We start from the raw sequence: 18213 nt of genomic DNA on the forward strand, positions 1-18213 counted from the left end.
GAGTTTGATAAGTTCTTTATAGATTTTGGATACTAGCCCTTTATCTGATATGTCATTTTCAAATATCTTCTCCCATTCTGTCAGTTGTCTTTTGGTTTTGTTGACTGTTTCCTTTGCTTTGCAAAAGCTTTTTATCTTGATGAAGTCCCAATATTTCATTTTTGCCCTTGCTTCCCTTGCCTTTGGCGATGTTTCTAGGAAGAAGTTGCTGCAGCTGAGGTCAAAGAGGTTGCTGCCTGTGTTCTTCTTTAGGATTTTGATGGACTCCTGTCTCACATTGAGGTCTTTCAACCATTTGGAAGTCTATTTTTGTGTGTGGTGTAAGGAAATGGTCCAGTTTCATTCTTCTGCCTGTAGCTTTCCAATTCTCCCAACACCATTTGTTGAAGAGACTGTCTTTGTTCCATTGGACATTCTTTCCTGCTTTGTCAAAGATTAGTTGACCATAGAGTTGAGGGTCCATTTCTGAGCTCTCTATTCTGTTCTATTGATCTATGTGTCTGTTTTTGTGCCAGTACCATGCTGTCTTGATGATGACAGCTTTGTAATAGAGCTGGAAGTCCGGAATTGTGATGCCGCCGGCTTTGCTTTTCTTTTTCAACATTCCTCTGGCTATGCGGGGTCTTTTCTGGTTCCATACAAATTTTAGGATTATTTGTTCCATTTCTTTGAAAAAAGTGGATGGTATTTTGATGGGGATTGCATTGAATGTGTAGACTGCTCTAGGTAGCATTGACATCTTCAGAATATTTGTTCTTCCAATCCATGAGCATGGCACATTTTTCCATTTCTTTGTGTCTTCCTCAATTTCTTTCATGAGTATTTTATAGTTTTCTGAGTACAGATCCTTTTCTTCTTTGGTTAGATTTATTCCTAGGTATCTTATGGTTTTGGGTGCAATTGTAAATGGGATCGACTCCTTAATTTCTCTTTCTTCTGTCTCTTTGTTGGTATATAGGAATGCCACTGATTTCTGTGCATTGATTTTATATCCTGCCACTTGACTGAATTCCTGTACGAGTTGTAGCAGTTTTGGGGTGGAGTCTTTTCGGTTTTCCACATAAAGTATCATATCATCTGCAAAGAGTGAGAGTTTGACTTCTTCTTTGCCAATTTGGATGCCTTTTATTTCTTTTTGTTGTCTGATTGCTGTGGCTAGGACTTCCAATACTATGTTGAATAGCAGTGGTGATAGTGGACATCCCTGCTGTGTTCCTGACCTTAGGGGGAAATCTCTCAGTTTTTCCCCATTGAGAATGATACTCGCTGTAGGTTTTTCATAGATGGCTTTTATGATATTGAGGTATGTACCCTCGATCCCTATACTCTGAAGAGTTTTGATCAAGAAAGGATGCTGTAGTTTGTCAAATGGTTTTTCTGCATCTATTGAGAGGATCATATGATTCTTGTTCTTTCTTTTGTTAATGTATTGTATCACGTTGATTGATTTGTGGATGTTGAACCACCCTTGCAGCCCAGGGATAAATCCCACTTGGTCGTGGTGAATAATCCTTTTAATGTACTGTTGGATCCTATTGGCTAGTATTTTGGTGAGAATTTTTGCATCCATGTTCATCAGGGATATTGGTTTGTAATTCTCCTTTTTTTTTTTTTTTTAAAGATTTTTATTTATTTATTCATGAGAGACAGAGAGAGAGAGAGAGGCAGAGGGAGAAGCAGGCTCCCAAGGAGCAGAGAGCCCAATGCGGGACTCGATCCCAGGACCCTGGGATCATGACCTGAGCCGAAGGCAGATGCTTAACCATCTGAGCCACCCAGGTGCCCATGTAATTCTCCTTTTTGATGGGGTCTTTTTCTGGTTTTGGGATCAAGGTAATGCTGGCCTCATAAAATGAGTTTGGAAGTTTTCCTTCCATTTCTATTTTTTGGAACAGTTTCAGAAGAATAGGTATTAACTCTTCTTGAAATGTTTGGTAGAATTCCCCTGGGAAGCCATCTGGCCCTGGGCTTTTGTTTTTTGGGAGATTTTTGATGACTGCTTCCATTTCCTTCGTGGTTATAGGTCTGTTCAGGTTTTCTATTTCTTCCTGGTTCAGTTTTGGTAGTTGATACATCTCTAGGAATGCATCCATTTCTTCCACATTATCTAATTTGCTGGCATAGAGTTGCTCATAATATGTTCTTATAATTGTTTGTATTTCTTTGGTGTTGGTTGTGATCTCTCCTCTTTCATTCATGATTTTGTTGATTTGGGTCATTTCTCTTCTCTTTTTGATAAGTCTGGCCCGGGGTTCATCAATCTTGTTAATTCTTTCAAAGAACCAGCTCCTAGTTTCGTTGATCTGTTCTACTGTTCTTTTAGTTTCTATTTCATTGATTTGTGCTCTTATGTTTGTTATTTCACTTCTCTTGCTGGGTTTAGGCTTTATTTGCTCTTCTTTCTCCAGCTCCTTTAGGTGTAGGGTTAGTTTGTGTACTTGAAGCCTTTCTTGTTTCTTGAGAAAGGCCTGTATTGCTATATACTTTCCTCTTAGGACTGCTTTGCTGCATCCCAAAGATTTGGAATAGTTGTGTTTTCATTTTCATTGGTTTCCATGTATTTTTTTTAATTCTTCTTTAACTTCCTGGTTGAACCATTCATTCTTTAGTAGGATGCTTTTCAGCCTCCATGTATTTGAGTTCTTTCCAACTTTCCTCTTGTGATTGAGTTCTAGTTTCAAAACATTGTGGTCTGAAAATAGGAAGGGAATGATCCCAATCTTTTGGTACCGGTTGAGAGCTGATTTATGACCTAGGATGTGATCAATTCTGGAGAATGTTCCTTGGGCACTAGAGAATGTGTATTCCGTTGCTTTCGGATGGAATGTTCTGAATATGTCTGTGAAGTCCATTTGGTCCAGTGTGTCATTTAAAGTCTTTATTTCCTTGTTGATCTTTTGCTTAGAGGATCTGTCCATTTCAGTGAGGGGGGTGTTAAAGTGCCCCACTATTATTGTATTGTTGTTGATGTTTTTCTTTGCTTTTGTTATTAATTGCCTTATAGAATTGGCTGCTCCCATGTTAGGGGCATAGATATTTACAATTGTTAGATCTTCTTGGATGGACCCTTTAAGTAGGATATAGTGCCCTTCCTCATTTCTTATTACAGTCTTTGGTTTAAAATCTAATTTGTCTGATATGAGGATTGCCACCTCAGCTTTCTTTTGGTGTCCATTAGCATGGTAAATTGTTTTCCACCCCCTCACTTTCAATCTGGGGGTGTCTTTGGTTCTAAAATGAGTCTCTTGCAGACAGCATATTTATGGGTCTTGTTTTTTAATCCAGTCTGATAGCCTGTGTCTTTTGATTGGGGCATTTAGCCCATTTACATTCAGGGTAACTATTGAAAGATAGGAATTTAGTGCCATTGTATTGCCTGTAAGGTGACTGTTACCGTATATTGTCTGTGTTCCTTTCTGGTCTATGTTGCTTTTAGGCTCTCTCTTTGCCTTTCAAGATTTCCTGTAGGGCTGGTTTTGTGTTTGCAAATTCCTTTAGTTTTTGTTTGTCCTGGAAGCTTTTTATCTCTCCTTCTGTTTTTAATGACAGCCTAGCTGGATAGAGTATTCTTGGCTGCATATTTTTCTCATTTAGTGCTCTGAATATGTCCTGCCAGTCATTTCTGGCCTGCCAGGTCTCTGTGGATAGGTCTGTTGCCAATCTAATGTTTCTACCCTTGTAGGTTACAGACCTCTTCTCCCGAGCTGCTTTCAGGATTTTCTCTTTGTGTCTGAGACTCGTAAGTTTTAGTATTAGGTGTTGGGGTGTTGACCTATTTTTATTGATTTTGAGAGGGGTTCTCTGTGCTTCCTGGATTTTGATGCCTGTTTCCTTCCCCAAATTAGGGAAGTTCCCTGCTATAATTTGCTCCATTATACGTTCTTCCCCTCTCTCTTTCTTCTTCTTCTGGGATCCCAATTATTCTAATGTTCTTTCATCTTATGGTATCACTTATCTCTCAAATTCTGCCCTCCTGATCCAGTAGTTGTTTATCTCTCTTTTTCTCAGCTTCTTTATTTTCCATCATTTGGTCTTCTTTATCACTGATTCTCTCTTCTGCCTCATTTATCCTAGCAGTTAGTGCCCCCATATTTGATTGCACCTGATTAATAGCCTTTTTGGTTTTACTTGGTTAGATTTTAGTTCTTTTACTGCTCCAGAAAGGGTTTCTCTAATAACTTCCATGCTTTTTTCAAGCCCAGCTAGTATCTTTAAAGTGATGATTCTGAACTCTAGATCCGACATCGTACTAATGTCCATATTGAGTAAGTCCCTGGCAGTCGGTACTACCTCTTGTTCTTTTTGTTGAGGTGATTTTTTCTGTCTTGTCATTTTTCCGGAGGAGAATAGATAAATGAGAGAATAAAATGCTAACAGGGTAACAATGGCCCCAGAAAATATACTCTAAACAAATCAGAAAAGACGTGAAGCAGTGGGAAAAGAAAGGGAAAGAGAGAAAAAAGAAAAAGAAAAAAAAAAGGAAAAAGATAAAGATAAAGATAAAAACAAACAAAAACAGAACAAAACAAAAAAAACCCAGAATATGATCAAATATGATGAGGCTGGTATATAAATCAGTGCCACACACTAGATTTTGGGTGTATTTTGGTCTGTTAAAAGAAAGTGCCTCTCAAAATTTTAAAGGAAGAAAAACTTATATATGTACAAATATAAGGGTTGATATGATGAAGGGATGGAATATGAATGTAAAGATGGAAATTATAAAAAATTTTATAAAAGGAATTGACAAGAAGTTGTTTGAAAAAAGAAGAGGATTTAAAAAAAAAAAAGGAAAAATGGAGAGAATGTGATCAGGCCGGGGAGTAGAAAAAACTATACAGTAGAGATTTAGGGTATATTTTGATCTGTTAGAAGAAACTATCTCAAAATTTTAAAGAGAGAACAACTTATATATGCCAAAAATACGGGTAACTAATATGAAGGGATAGAATATGACTCTAAAAATGAAAAATAAAAATGGTTTTTAAAAAAGGGATTGATAAGATGTTGGTTGAAAAAGGGAAGAAGAAAAATTCAAAAAAAAAAAAAAGACAGTTAAAAAAAAATTAACTTTGAAGGTCTACAGAATCATGGTAAAAAAAGCCATGGATTCTATGTGCAGTATTCCCGTACCGCTGGAGTTCTGCCATTCTCACTGATCGGTAAACTTGGTCTTGGCCGGTTGTTCTCGCTGATCTTCTGGGGGAGGGGCCTGTTGCCATGGTTCCCAAATGTCTTTCCAGAGGCAGAATTGCCCCGCCCTTGCCTGGTCCGGGCTAAGTAATCTGCTCGGGTATGCTCTCGGGAGCTTTTGTTCCCTGCAAGCTTTCTGTCCAGCTTTGGAGGCGGAGAGTGCAAATGGTGGCCTCCCAATCTCCACCCCATAGAAGCCAAGACCTCGGGGCCCTGCTCCTCAGTGAGCCCCCAGAGAAAAGCAGTCAGTCACTCCCGTCTCCCCGGTCTCTGGCCGCACTCTGTGCTCACCTGGCCTATGACCGCGCATTTCTATCTCTGGCACCCGACCCCGTGTGGAGTCTCCAAACCCAGCAGATCACTGCGGTGCGCTCCCGCGCGGCAACTCCCGGGGGAGGAAGGTGAGTCTCCCCGGATCTGCCGCTTGTTGGGTCCCTGCTGGAGGATCAGTGGCCCGGCTGTGTGATGGATCACGGTTTATGGGAACCCTGAGGTGATAGCCCGGGCCTTGGCTCCGTCTCTGCAGCTGGCTTCCCCACTCCAATCCCTGGGAGCTCTGCTGCACTCAGGCACCCCCAGTCTTTCTGTGACCCCGAGGGTACTGAGATCACACTGTCCCGGAGGGTTCCACCCCCCGCTTAGCCACCAGAGTGACGTCCCTCAGCGGAGCAGACTTCTAAAAGTTCCGATTTTGTGCTCCGCGGTTCTATCACTTGCCAGAAGCGGCCAGCGGAGGCCCCTCCCCCGCCGTCTATCCTCCCGAATATTACCTTGGATTCACTTCTCTGCACATCCTACCTTCCAGAAAGTGGTCGCTTTTCTTTTCTTTTTTTTTTTAAAGATTTTATTTATTTATTTGAGACAGAGAGAATGAGAGACAGAGAGCATGAGAGGGAGGAGGGTCAGAGGGAGAAGCAGACTCCCCGCTGAGCAGGGAGCCCGATGCGGACTCGATCCCAGGACTCCAGGATCATGACTTGAGACGAAGGCAGTTGCTTAACCAACTGAGCCACCCAGGCGCCCAGTGGTCGCTTTTCTGTTCAGAGAGTTGCTGCTATTCTTTTCTTCGATCTCCTGTTGAGTTTGTAGGTGTTCCGAATGGTTTAATCCCTATCCTGTTGAATTCCTGAGACCAGAGGAAATCCAGGTCTCCTACTCCTCCACCATCTTGCTCCGCCCCCCTCCTCTTTGTTTCTTTTTTTCCTTCCATTCCCGTTTCCCTCTCTCCCTTAATGGCCTTATTAAATAAGAGATACAGTTTCCATGAATGTTATGTGACTTAAAGATTACCCATAAGTATTAAACAGATAAACTGCCCAGAACTGTCAGGGTCAGAGCAAGGATGTCCAATTCAGTGGTCCTCAAACTATTTGGTCTCAGAACTTCTTTACATGCCTCAAAAATTATTGAGGACCAATAGTGTCTGGCTGGCTCTGTCAGTAGAGTGTATGAGTTTTGACCCACATTGGGGGTAGAGTTTACTTAAAAAAAAAAGAAAGAAAGAAAAAGGAGGGAGGAAAGAAGGGAGGGAGGAAGGAAGGAAGGAAACCAGCCAGCCAGCCAGCAAGCAAGCAAGCAAGAAAAATCAAATTGGTGAGGAGCTTGAGTCATTAAAAAAAAAGAAGTATTGAGAACCTTAAGAGCTTTTGTTTATATAGGATATAAATTTATAAAGACATAAAAACATCCATAAATAAAATTACATATTTATAAATAAGTTTGTAAATGTTTATGCTATTATAACTTAAAATGGAAAAATTTAGAAAATATTAACATGTAAAATATTTTTTGTTAAAAATTAAGTTTTAAATTTAAAAAAATTTAAAACTTTAAGTTGAAATTTATTCAAAATTAATTTGCTTTTGAAATTTTATTACATTTTTATTTTTTAAATTTTATTAAACATTTTAAAAAATACTAAAATAAAAAAAATTTTGAAAAAAGAATTTACATTTTTTCTACATCTCCTTAATGTGTGGCAATAGATGTCTGGATTCTCCTGTTTTGGCATTTGATCTGTTGTGATATTCACCGTCATCCATCTCTGGAAAACTCCACTGTGTTTGGGAGAGAATGAAAGTAAAAATGTCAAATGACTTCTTACTATTGTTATAAAAACAGTTTTCACCTTGTGTCATCACTGACAGACTCTTAGGGTCTCTGAGGATCCCTGCCTGCACATGGAGCAGTGGTCTAGGTCCTTCCTGATCTAATTCTGTAAGCTAGCCCAGTCAGCAAACAACATGAGGTTGAGCACCTGCCCATCCCCAGCCCCTCATCTCTTCCATCAGCCTGCCCATCCTTTTGAATTTAAGGAATTGTTGCAAATATCAGTGGGAGAGATAACACATTAAGCTGTTAACAGCTGTCAGTTCCTTAGTGCGAACAAATTTAATTCATTTCAACCTGAGTACATGAGAACAAAAGAGAGAGAAGGGTCCGAAATGGAGTATGGAAAGGCCCCTTTCCCCAGCTTGACTTTTTCTGTTTCACAGCAGGGCCTGGCCTGGCAGCAGACTTGTTTCTGGATACTTTGCTCAAAGCTTTGAAAAGAAGTCATTCCCCAATATATTTCAATGGCTTATCTTCAAAAGCTACCTGAATTATAGTACTTCTGTGGTTGCTCACATCCAGTTTGGGATTCATTGATCCAGGAAATGGCAAGTGTTACAATTACTAATAAAAAGCCAATCAAAGCAAAACCCACTAATTTCTATGAAAAGTATTTTTATTGATAACAATTCAGGAAGCTCTTTAATAATGTATCTTCATCCTGTTTTGTCATTCACCTTCCTTTAAGCCTAGAAATGCCTTATGCTGCCTTAGCCCCTTGTACTTTATTCTTAAATATTTTTTTTTCTCTCATTATGACCTATCCCTAGGGACATGCATTGCTATTTCTTCATTTCTAAGAAAGTAAACATTCCTTTTGAGCATCTGTGCTGAGACATCATTGGAAATTAAATTCTAGTGTTAGAATAAAGTATTGGATAATGATGACAATTCAGCATACTGGTAGTTTCTACAGATGGAATTACAAACCTAGTTAATTGGGGTGCAGGGGAACCAATAAACTCCAGCCACTGATACTTGTGTCTTGCTTTGCAAGTGTTGATTTCTTCCCAAACTGGCTGCTGAAAAGCATATTCAGAGGAAAAGGCTGACTTCTGTTTTGTGGGGTGCCTCTGACAGGATTGCTGGCCTGGTCACCTGGTACTGGGTCCCTGAATTGTGAGAGATCTGCTGAGACTGGGTCACTCTAGGGGTGAGCTCAAATTACGGTTTTGGTGAAATGTGTGCGTTTAGTTGGGTGAAGTAATTTATGCTGATGGGGGGAGTGCAAGAGGTTGAGGATAGTTTGAGAAATTGGGGGCACAGAAGTTGGAAGCAAAATCACTGATGATGCAGGTTATGAGGGAGGGTGAGAATGATGATTCAGTGGTGGTGAGGGACCGGACCCTGAGTGCAGAAGGACAGTGTTTTGCACACCAATGGGGCAGTGTTTTATGCTCTGGGAGAACTAATTGTTGTGGGTGGTGAATTTAGTGCCCCGACTCAGCCTTGCAAAATGCTTTCCATGTTACCATGTTTGAACAGAGGTTTATTTGCTGATGACTGTCATATCAAAAATACCACTGGATTATTCATCATTTTAAAATTTTGGTTACAAAATAATTTTGGAAAAATGCCTCTTTGTGAGGAATGTAAGCCGAGGATATATGGCCAGTCAGGAAAAAATGATACCTATTAAATTATATGACTGTGGTTTGTCTATGATTTTTAAGAAAAATCTACCAATGATTGCTAATATTTGTTAATCACTTGTGTAAATAGTTTCACCACCAGCAGTATAGGCAAGGCATTTCCTCTCACCCTCACTTGCAGGAAACCGTGATATCCTGTATCAGCCTCCTACTTTCAGGGGGTGCCTCTTTGGAGGAGTCCCTGCACCCCAGGGTTAGAGCAGCTGTTTCTGACAGAGTCTCAATTTGGACAACCCGTGCTCAGAACATACTGGGACTAACAGAGACTTTCTTATATAAGAAATTAATTTTTTTTAAAAGGAGAGTTTGTGAAGAAAATGCACAGCTGTCCACAAGCATTTTGCGACTGGAACAAGCACTCATAGATTTTCTCTTTGCAGAAATCTCTATGGACTGCTTCCTGTTAATGGGAAGAGTATCTTTTTGTCTGATACGGTTCCTGCCCCTTCATGCACACATAGGTCCATCTTCATCTTCTCTGTCCAGCCACGTTGGTCCTCTTTTAGATCTAGTCATGCCATATCCCTTCCTGCTTGAGGGGATGCTGATAATGTTCCCTCTGCCTGGAGTTTCTACCCATCTACTCAATCTTGATCTCTTGCTCACAAATTTTTTTCTCCAAAATCCTCCCCTTACTCTCCAAACTTTGCTGTATTCTTATAGTACTCTGTTTTGTTTTGACAAAGGGTACACCTCAATATGCTGCTATGTGTTTTAGTAGATGTTATTATTTGTGTAATGTTTTCTGCCCACTAAACAGAGCTGGGTTTTTTTTTTTTTTTTTTTTTTTGGTCCATTGCTTCATCCTCAGGGCCTGCCACAGTTTCTGACACATAATGGGCATTCAGTAAATAGCAATGCATGAATGATTGACTGAGCAAGTGAGCTTTTATTGAGTGCTTCCAAGTTTCCAGACACTGCTAAGTGATGAGAATATATCAATAGGATGCTTGGGATTACTTGTTACACAGCCATAGTAACTGGAACAGTGGTTATGTAACATTTGAGCTAGACCTTGAAAGATGATTTTTTTTTTTTTTTTTGCCAAGCAAAACTGTTTGGAAAAAGCATGACTTTTTAGGAGGCTAAGAAGTTCATTGTGGTCAAGAAAATAAGGTTGTGGGATAGATTAAGGAGATGAGAAATGATGCAGTGAAAAAGTGTGCTGGATGGTTTAGTGAAAGCCATAATGTTCTTGTCCATTAATACAGGTGATTTTCTTTCAGATCACTGCTTTCAAAAATGTATTTTTTTAATTGAGAAAGGTTATGTCATAGAATTTCTGGGTTTTCTGAAATTTTGACTGGGCATAAAACAGGACTTCAGATTATTTTAAATTTCTTGCAATTCTTTGTTAGTTAGCTTTACTCTCCAAACTCAACTAAAATTAAACTTGTCTTAAATGACAAGCTATAACTTAACTGATGAGTAATTTCAATTTGTTGAAAAAACCCTGTCATTCCTCATGAGTATTCACATTCAGTTTCAGCACGATTTTTTGGGGGGATGGGATGAGAGCAGAGTTGAGAAGGAGAAGTATCTCATCAGAGTATCCTGGATATTAATACATTTTATATATAATTTTCCACAGAGGTATTGATTTTAATCAACTTTCAAGATGAAGCACCACATTCGTCAAAGCAGAAAACCAAATGTGTAATTTTTTTGTTAGTGGAAAACTGGCCATAATGAATGTGCTAAAATATATTAGTTATCTATTAACCGCAACATGCAAGAAAGCACTAGATCATTAGCTTGTCTCATGAACAAACAGTGGCTGCAGCCTGATCCACTATAAAGGAGAGCCGAATCAGCAGAATGAGTGGCCTGTGAAGATGGCAGTTTGTGAGAAATGCCTGGCTAAGTGTGAAGCAGGAATACTATTAAATGAATGCATATGATGCATAGCATAATTATACCACTTATGGCAGGAAAGCATCACCATTTTTTCAAATGGTGAGCTGTGTACATCAGAATTCATGCTATCATCCATCTCTGGGATACTGTGTGAGTTTTGCAGTCCTGGAAGGGTTTCAAGTCAAGTTTTGATTAATTTTTGGTGGTTTTATTTGGTTATTGAAGTGTAGCTTGATTGTGTGTGTTTTTTTCCCCCTTTTCTTTTAAGCTCTGACAATCTTGATTAAATTTCCCCTTGAGGAGTAGGAAGAAAATAGCAAAGTAACTGTCACAACTTCTTTGAGATGAATGGCTTTAAGTATTTTGAACGTATCATTCCAGAGTAACCTCTCTGGAAGATTAGTGTGGAAGGCAGCAATGCCACAAAGATCATGGTACCTGCTAGCTGTGGATTTGTTTTTAATTCATTGTTAACAGTTTGCTCTTAAGGCTCAGATGCAGGGTTTATTTCTATTTTTCTCACACTGCTTCTTATCTCGTAATCAAATAACTGTTCTTCTCTTGACACAGTTGGATTCAGTATTCAGTATTTAAATTCTGTGAGTGAGGGGTTCAGTTTTGTGATGCTGCTTTAAATTTTTACTGTAAGAACCATAAACCAAGGTCTGGAGTAGGTAAGGCTTTGTGCTAAACAAGCATCTACTTATGGCTCATCCTCATGCTGTGGACTGTGATGAACAGAATTTCACTCACAGTTGCCAAAGAGCAGTCTACATGGTCTTTGAATGACTGATTTACTTACACATCTTTTGCAAATTACCTACAGTCCTATATATCTACGTTTGTGCTCCTCATAACCAGAAGTACAGTCTGGAGTTAGCCCTTAGGGGATGTTTTAATGGACAAACACTTGATTTATTTCACAGTATTCAAGACTGATTTAATAAGTACCTGTTGAGCACCAATTATGTCCCAGGACCAATGTTGCACACTGGACTCAAGGAAGCATAACACTTGCTCTTGAGCGTTGTCACAAAGTAGTGCTGTAGAAATGTATGAAAATATGGACTCCAGAGCAGGGAGGAACCAATGATGTGTAAGGTTCCAGGGATGGGGCATGGTATTAAAGGCTGATAACTGAGAGTGTAGTTACTTGTCTTTATATATGAAAATTCTTTATGGGAAAATAAAATCTGCGGAATTGAAAGACATTTTTATATTAGCAAATTGGCCACCAATTTTCTTCGAGCTTATAAATATGATTGTGGAATGTTAGTGGGATAAGAAAAAAATTACGGAAGAGAGGCCTTGCTTTATTATGCCAAAAATGACTGACACATAGGGAAGACACAAGATGAAGTTTAGTTTTTAGGCTATATTTAAAAAGTAAATTGAGTAAGAATATAAAACTGCGAGGTAGAAGAATCTTTTCTAAGAGAATATTATTTATCTTTGGTTCAGAGAGCAAGAATGTGAAGCAGGAAGGTTGAATTACCCTGAGTTATATTAATTTGTATTAGTCTGACAGATACACACAAATAAACACATATATGTGCCTGTGTATACACGTGAACACGCATGTGCACACACCCTAGGGTTGCAGTAATAAATTACCATAAACTTGAAGGCTTAACACAACAGAGGTTTATTCTCTCACGGCTCTGGAAACTGGAAGTCTGAAATCAAGCTGGTGGTGGGGCTCTACTCTCTCTGAAGGCTCTTCCTTGTCCCTTCCACCTTCTGGTGGATGTAGACATTCCTTAGTTTGTGGCTGCATGACTCCCTCTCAATCTCTTTCAATCTTTGCCTCCATCTTCACACAGCCTCCTCCTCTGTGTGACTTAAATCTCTCCCTGCCTTTCTCTTATAAGGAAACTTGTTATTTGGTTTAGGGCCCATCCGGATTACTTAGGATGATCTTATCTTGAGATCATCAACTTAGTTATATCTGAAAAGGCCTTTTTGTTTTTCCTAAATAAGGTTATAATCACAAGATCTGGGTGGGCATATCATTGAAGGGAGCGGGCAACATTTAACTTACTATATACATACATGCATACATGCATGTGTGTATACTATATATATATGACATATATATACACACATATCTAAGTATATACAAAATATATGTAATTTTATAATATATATTATATAATATATATAAAATATTAAATATTTAATATATATTAAATATATATTAATATATTTTATATTAAATATATAAAATATTAAAAACATCACATATATGTATGTGAGTATATATACATATATGTATGTGTACATTTTTATGTATGTATACATATCACATATCACATATGATAAAAATAATTAATAAAAAATATTAACCTTTCTATAGAAAAATTAGCCAAATAGAGGAGCAGATAGTTCACTAAAAAAGAAACACTAAGTAGTTAATTAAAAATGAAAACTAGGTTCAAAAGCATGAATAATGGAAGATATGTAAATAAATTCACAAGATACAAGTATTTTTACCTATTGAGTTGACAGAGATAAAAAACCAGAGTTATTGAGGGTACATTGAGACAGATATTTTCAAATACCTTTGGTGAGATTTTCACCTGAACCAGCCTTTTTGGAAGCAGTGTGACAGAATGCAACAAAAATTTTAAGTAAGTGTACAGTTCTTTATCTTGCAACCATCTTTCTAGGATTCAAGATAACCAGAAATGTAGATAAAGGGTACAGCATTTTAATTAAATACAGCATATTAATTAACATATTATTTATGCTACCAATTATAATAGTGAAAGGACACATTATGCAACCATTAAAATCATGTTTTGGAAGAATATTTAATGACATGAAAAATATTCATTATATAATGTCAATTTGAAATATAAATACCAAACTGGATATGCAGGATGATCCCAGTTTTGTAAAAATAATTCATATATATTTAAATATACACACATCCAAAGACTAGAAACAAGCCATCAAAGTATTACCAGCAATAATTTCAAGGTGACTGAATTATAGGTGATTTTAATTTTCTTTATTATTTATTGAGTCTTCCAAATTATTTTTATAACACACAAAATGATGTTCTTGAAAACAGTTACTTGCTTGTTCTGTCCTGTGGTGGAAAATTGGAAAAGCTACCTATAACTACTCATATTTGAGTAAGTTATCTCTCTTAAGAATAGTCTGTATTTGATAGGATTATGAATGAGATCTGCCTTAAAGTAGGAGATATTTAGTAGAATCATGGGTTTTTGCTGTTGGATGAGAATCTTAGAAGTTTCTGGTCCAACCTCTTCATTTATAGATGAGGAAAATGTTCTACAAAGGGACTGACATTCTTGACCAAAAAAGCATACTTCATGAGAGGCATCTCTGTTGGAGTTCATGGAAAGCTGCCTGTATTAGTCATCTATTAATGTGAAAAAAATTATCACAACTTAGTTGCTTAAAACAACACCCATTTATCATCTCTGTGGTCAGGAATTTGGGCACAGCTTGCTTGGGTCCTCTTTTTCAGAGTCTCTCATAAAGGTGTTGACCAGGGCTGGGGTCTTATTTGAAAGACTTGTTTGAAGAAAGATCTGCTTCTAATCTTACGTGGTTTTGGGCAGGATTCAGTTACTTCTGGGTTGTTGGACTGAGGGCCTCAGTTCCAAACTGGCTATTAGTTGGAGTCTGTTTTCAGTTTTTTTCCACATGGACCGCTCTTATATGGCATCTGCTTCATCAAAGCCACCAAGAGGATGTTGACAGTCAAGATGGAAGCCACAATCTTATGGGGCCTCATCAATGAGGGGATAGCTCAATGAGGGTATAGCTCAACCACCTTTGACATATTATGCTAGACAGACACAAGTCACTAAGCCAGCAACACTCGAGGGAGGGGGCTACCCAAGGGCATGGATACCTGGAGATAGATGGGGAATATTGAAAGCATCTTAAAGTCTGTCTACCACACTGTCTATCTAACAATCTTTCAAAGTTATGGACAGATGCTATATATGTGAATAACATATCTATCTATCTATCTATCTATCTATCTATCTATCTATCATCTATCTATCTATCTATCTATCTATCTATCTATCTATCTATCTATTTTAGATTTTATTTATTTATTTGTTGGAGAGAGAGAGAGCTAGCACAAGCAGGGAGAGCAGGCAGAGCGGCAGAGGGAGAATCAGGCTCCCCGCTGAGCAAGGAGCCCGATGCGGGACTCAATCCCAGGACCCCAGGACATGACCCAAGCCAAAAGCAGACGCTTAACCGACTGAGCCATCCAGGTGCCACAGCATATCTATTTAGAAATGAAAGATTGTAGGCAAGAATCTTCTATCTGTGTGTAGTCAGTGCTTAGTACATAGTGATGTGCTATACATGCTTGCTTGTTCAATTTATCATTCATTTAACAAATATTTATCTTGTGCTAACTAGGTGTTAGGTACCTTTTTAGGTGTTGGGGTTATACCAGTTAACAAAACAAAGGCCTCCCCTTCATGGAGCTTACAGTCTTGAGGGGTGAGACAGTGTACCTCATCAAAAAATAAATATATGTTCTATCTGACATGGAGAATAAACAGAGCAGAGAAAGGTAAGTAAGGAGTGGTAGAAGGATAGTGAATGTGAGGGGGTTGCCTTTACATGCCATGGTCAGGGAAGTAAGTACCCATTAAGGGGATATCTGAGCACAAACTAAAGGAAGTACAGGGATTAGTCATGAGTACATCTAGAGAAAGAGAGATGTGGTTCTCATATCTCTGAGAATGTGCTTCCCATGAGAATGTGCTTCTCATATCTCTGATGGCCTGCTAGGGGTGTAAATGACCAACAACCATTTATGTTCTGAAATCCATCACTATTTGTCAGTGACTGAGCTTAGCAGGGATGCAAAGGCAGACACACTGTGGGGAGATGAAGTACCCCTCTGTTGTACAGCCTGGGCTGGAGGATTCCACTAACAGATCTTGTAGAAAGTATCTTTGAGCTGTACCACCTTTTAAAACTATGCTTACCCAACCTTCCTTCCTTCTCTTCTTCATCAGGATCAGACGTACACTGTGCTTTAGCATCTCTCCCAGCCTTCTCCGGCCCTTTTCCCCATTTTTCCTCATACGCATTCCACCCAATATATTTCTTGTGTGTTAAATACGATTTTGGTGTCTGCTACTCTGAGGATCCAGACTTATTTGTTCTAGGCCCTAAGGAGGTTGGCATATTTCAGGAGCATCAAAGAAGTCAGTTTGGGGGCGCCTGGGTGGCTCAGTCGTTAAGCGTCTGCCTTCGGCTCAGGTCATGGTCCCAGGGTCCTGGGATCGAGTCCCACATCGGGCTCCCTGCTCGGAGGGAAGCCTGCTTCTCCCTCTCCCACTCCCCCTGCTTCTGTTCCTGCTCTCGCTATCTCTCTCTCTGTCAAATAAATAAATAAAATCTTAAAAAAAAAAAAAAAAAGAAGTCAGTTTGGTTTTCCTGAAGTGAAGAGGGGAAAGAGATGTAGGAGATGATGTCAGAAATACATCTGAAGTCCTTTCAGATGAAAAGTAGTTGGCTCGTTAATATAAAATCCTTTTTAAAGAGAGAGATCAAAAAATATTAAACAATATCATGTGCCAATTAGAGAAATTAAAGGAAGGGCATTAGAAACCCAGTATCTGATAATCTTCTCATTAGCAGTACTCAACATCTGTCTAGGTACTAAATGTAAGTGGCCAAGTTCTGGGCCATTAAAATTTTGATGTAACCCATTAAGGCAACTTATGACCCTTAGTTCAAAGGGTGTTGCCATTGTATCCATGAGAATGGCAGCAGTAGAATATATTTTATGCAAATATAATAGATTTGTAATGAATGATCCTGCTTAATAAGCTAGTTAGACCACTTGAATATTTACTTGAGAGTGATCAGAAATGTCTTTTCTTAAAGCTATTTTACTGTGCTAGTCATCTAACTGTAACAGCACTTACTACCCAGCACACAGCAAACACTAAATTTATTTTGTTATTGAAGATGAGGATGATGATGACGATGGTTCTAAGAAGGTGTCAGCCACAAAAAGGAACTACCAACTACTACTAAATGATCCAGATGAAAAGAGAATAGAAGCTTTATTTTTTAGAGATTTATGGCTTGAATCCCAGTTTCACCACAGACTATACTCTTGACCTAGGTTGGACTTTATGGCACTTTCCACAAAGCACCTAAATATTTTTACCTCCTCTCTTTTACCTCCATAACCCATGACAGGTCCTCTGCTTAGCTTCTGAGAAGCAAAAGATTGGAAAATCCTTTTAAACTTCAGAAACAGAGCAATGCTCAGTCAAGCGATAAAAGCTTCAGAAATTAGTCTTGAATATTATTACTGTGTATCAATTGAAGCCAGATGAAGAGCTCTACATTCATCCCAAGTTCTTTTTCATACTAATTAGATACTCTTCAAAGGTGCAATTACCATTTAAAAATTACTTTCAAGTGCATGATAGACAATAGATTTTTAATATATTTTAATGTCTTTCTGTGTTTCTCATATTCACTGGCATTTTCTTATTTCACTAATGAATCATAGGACTTTGAAGGACTTCCACCCCCCCACGCCCACAAGTTAACATTCTAAACAGAAACTTTGCTCACATGAAAAACTAGATTTAATTACTAGGAAAAGTCTATAATAATTAAAATTTTGATTGCATGGATTCTCAGTCTGCCCCATAGTCCTCCTTTCTCCACCACCTTGACCAGAAAACTATTTCCGGCTCTAGAGGTGAGCTGCCTTGTACATAAGGGGAGGTAAAATACAAAGCTTGGCAATTAGCTCGTCATCACAGTTTGTGGCACAGCTGAGATTCAGACCATACTTGAGAAGCACTGCCTCCTTGCTCTACTCCATGATGTTTCTTGTCTTGTACTATTTCAGAAGGATAAGAATATCATGGAAAAGATTTCTAGTTTGTAAGCATGGTGTGGGGACATTTTAGGGATGCATATAAGTTTTGTGGACAAAGTGACAAAGCCCATCTGCTTTTCCATGGTTGGAGTGAGCTGCCCAGGAAGCAGTGAACATCTTTTCTCAGCGGGCAGTTGGCTTAAGTGGAGGATAGCTCCTGGCTTGCAAACCTTCAGTGTCTTGACATGTCTCTGTAGATGAAGCACAAATTCCTTAAAATGGTTTCCAGGCCCTGTGTGATCTGTACATGGCTGTTTTATTTTGTCTCATCTTTCACAAGCTTCTCTGCTCTACTCAGAACTGTCTTCCTTCTATCCCCTGTAGTCTCTTCACTTCTTCCTGCTATAAAGACCTTTGCACATTCTAGATACTGCTAGGAACACCGTTTCTTCTTCTCTTTATCTTAATAACTCCAACTCCTGAAGATTATGTCTGAAGCACTACTCACTGGGTGAGTCCTCCCTGCCTTCTGCTTGGCCT

This window comes from Mirounga leonina, unplaced genomic scaffold (assembly GCF_011800145.1).
Source record: "Mirounga leonina isolate KUSES-001 unplaced genomic scaffold, KU_Mleo_1.0 Mir_128, whole genome shotgun sequence".
NCBI lineage: Eukaryota > Metazoa > Chordata > Mammalia > Carnivora > Phocidae > Mirounga > Mirounga leonina.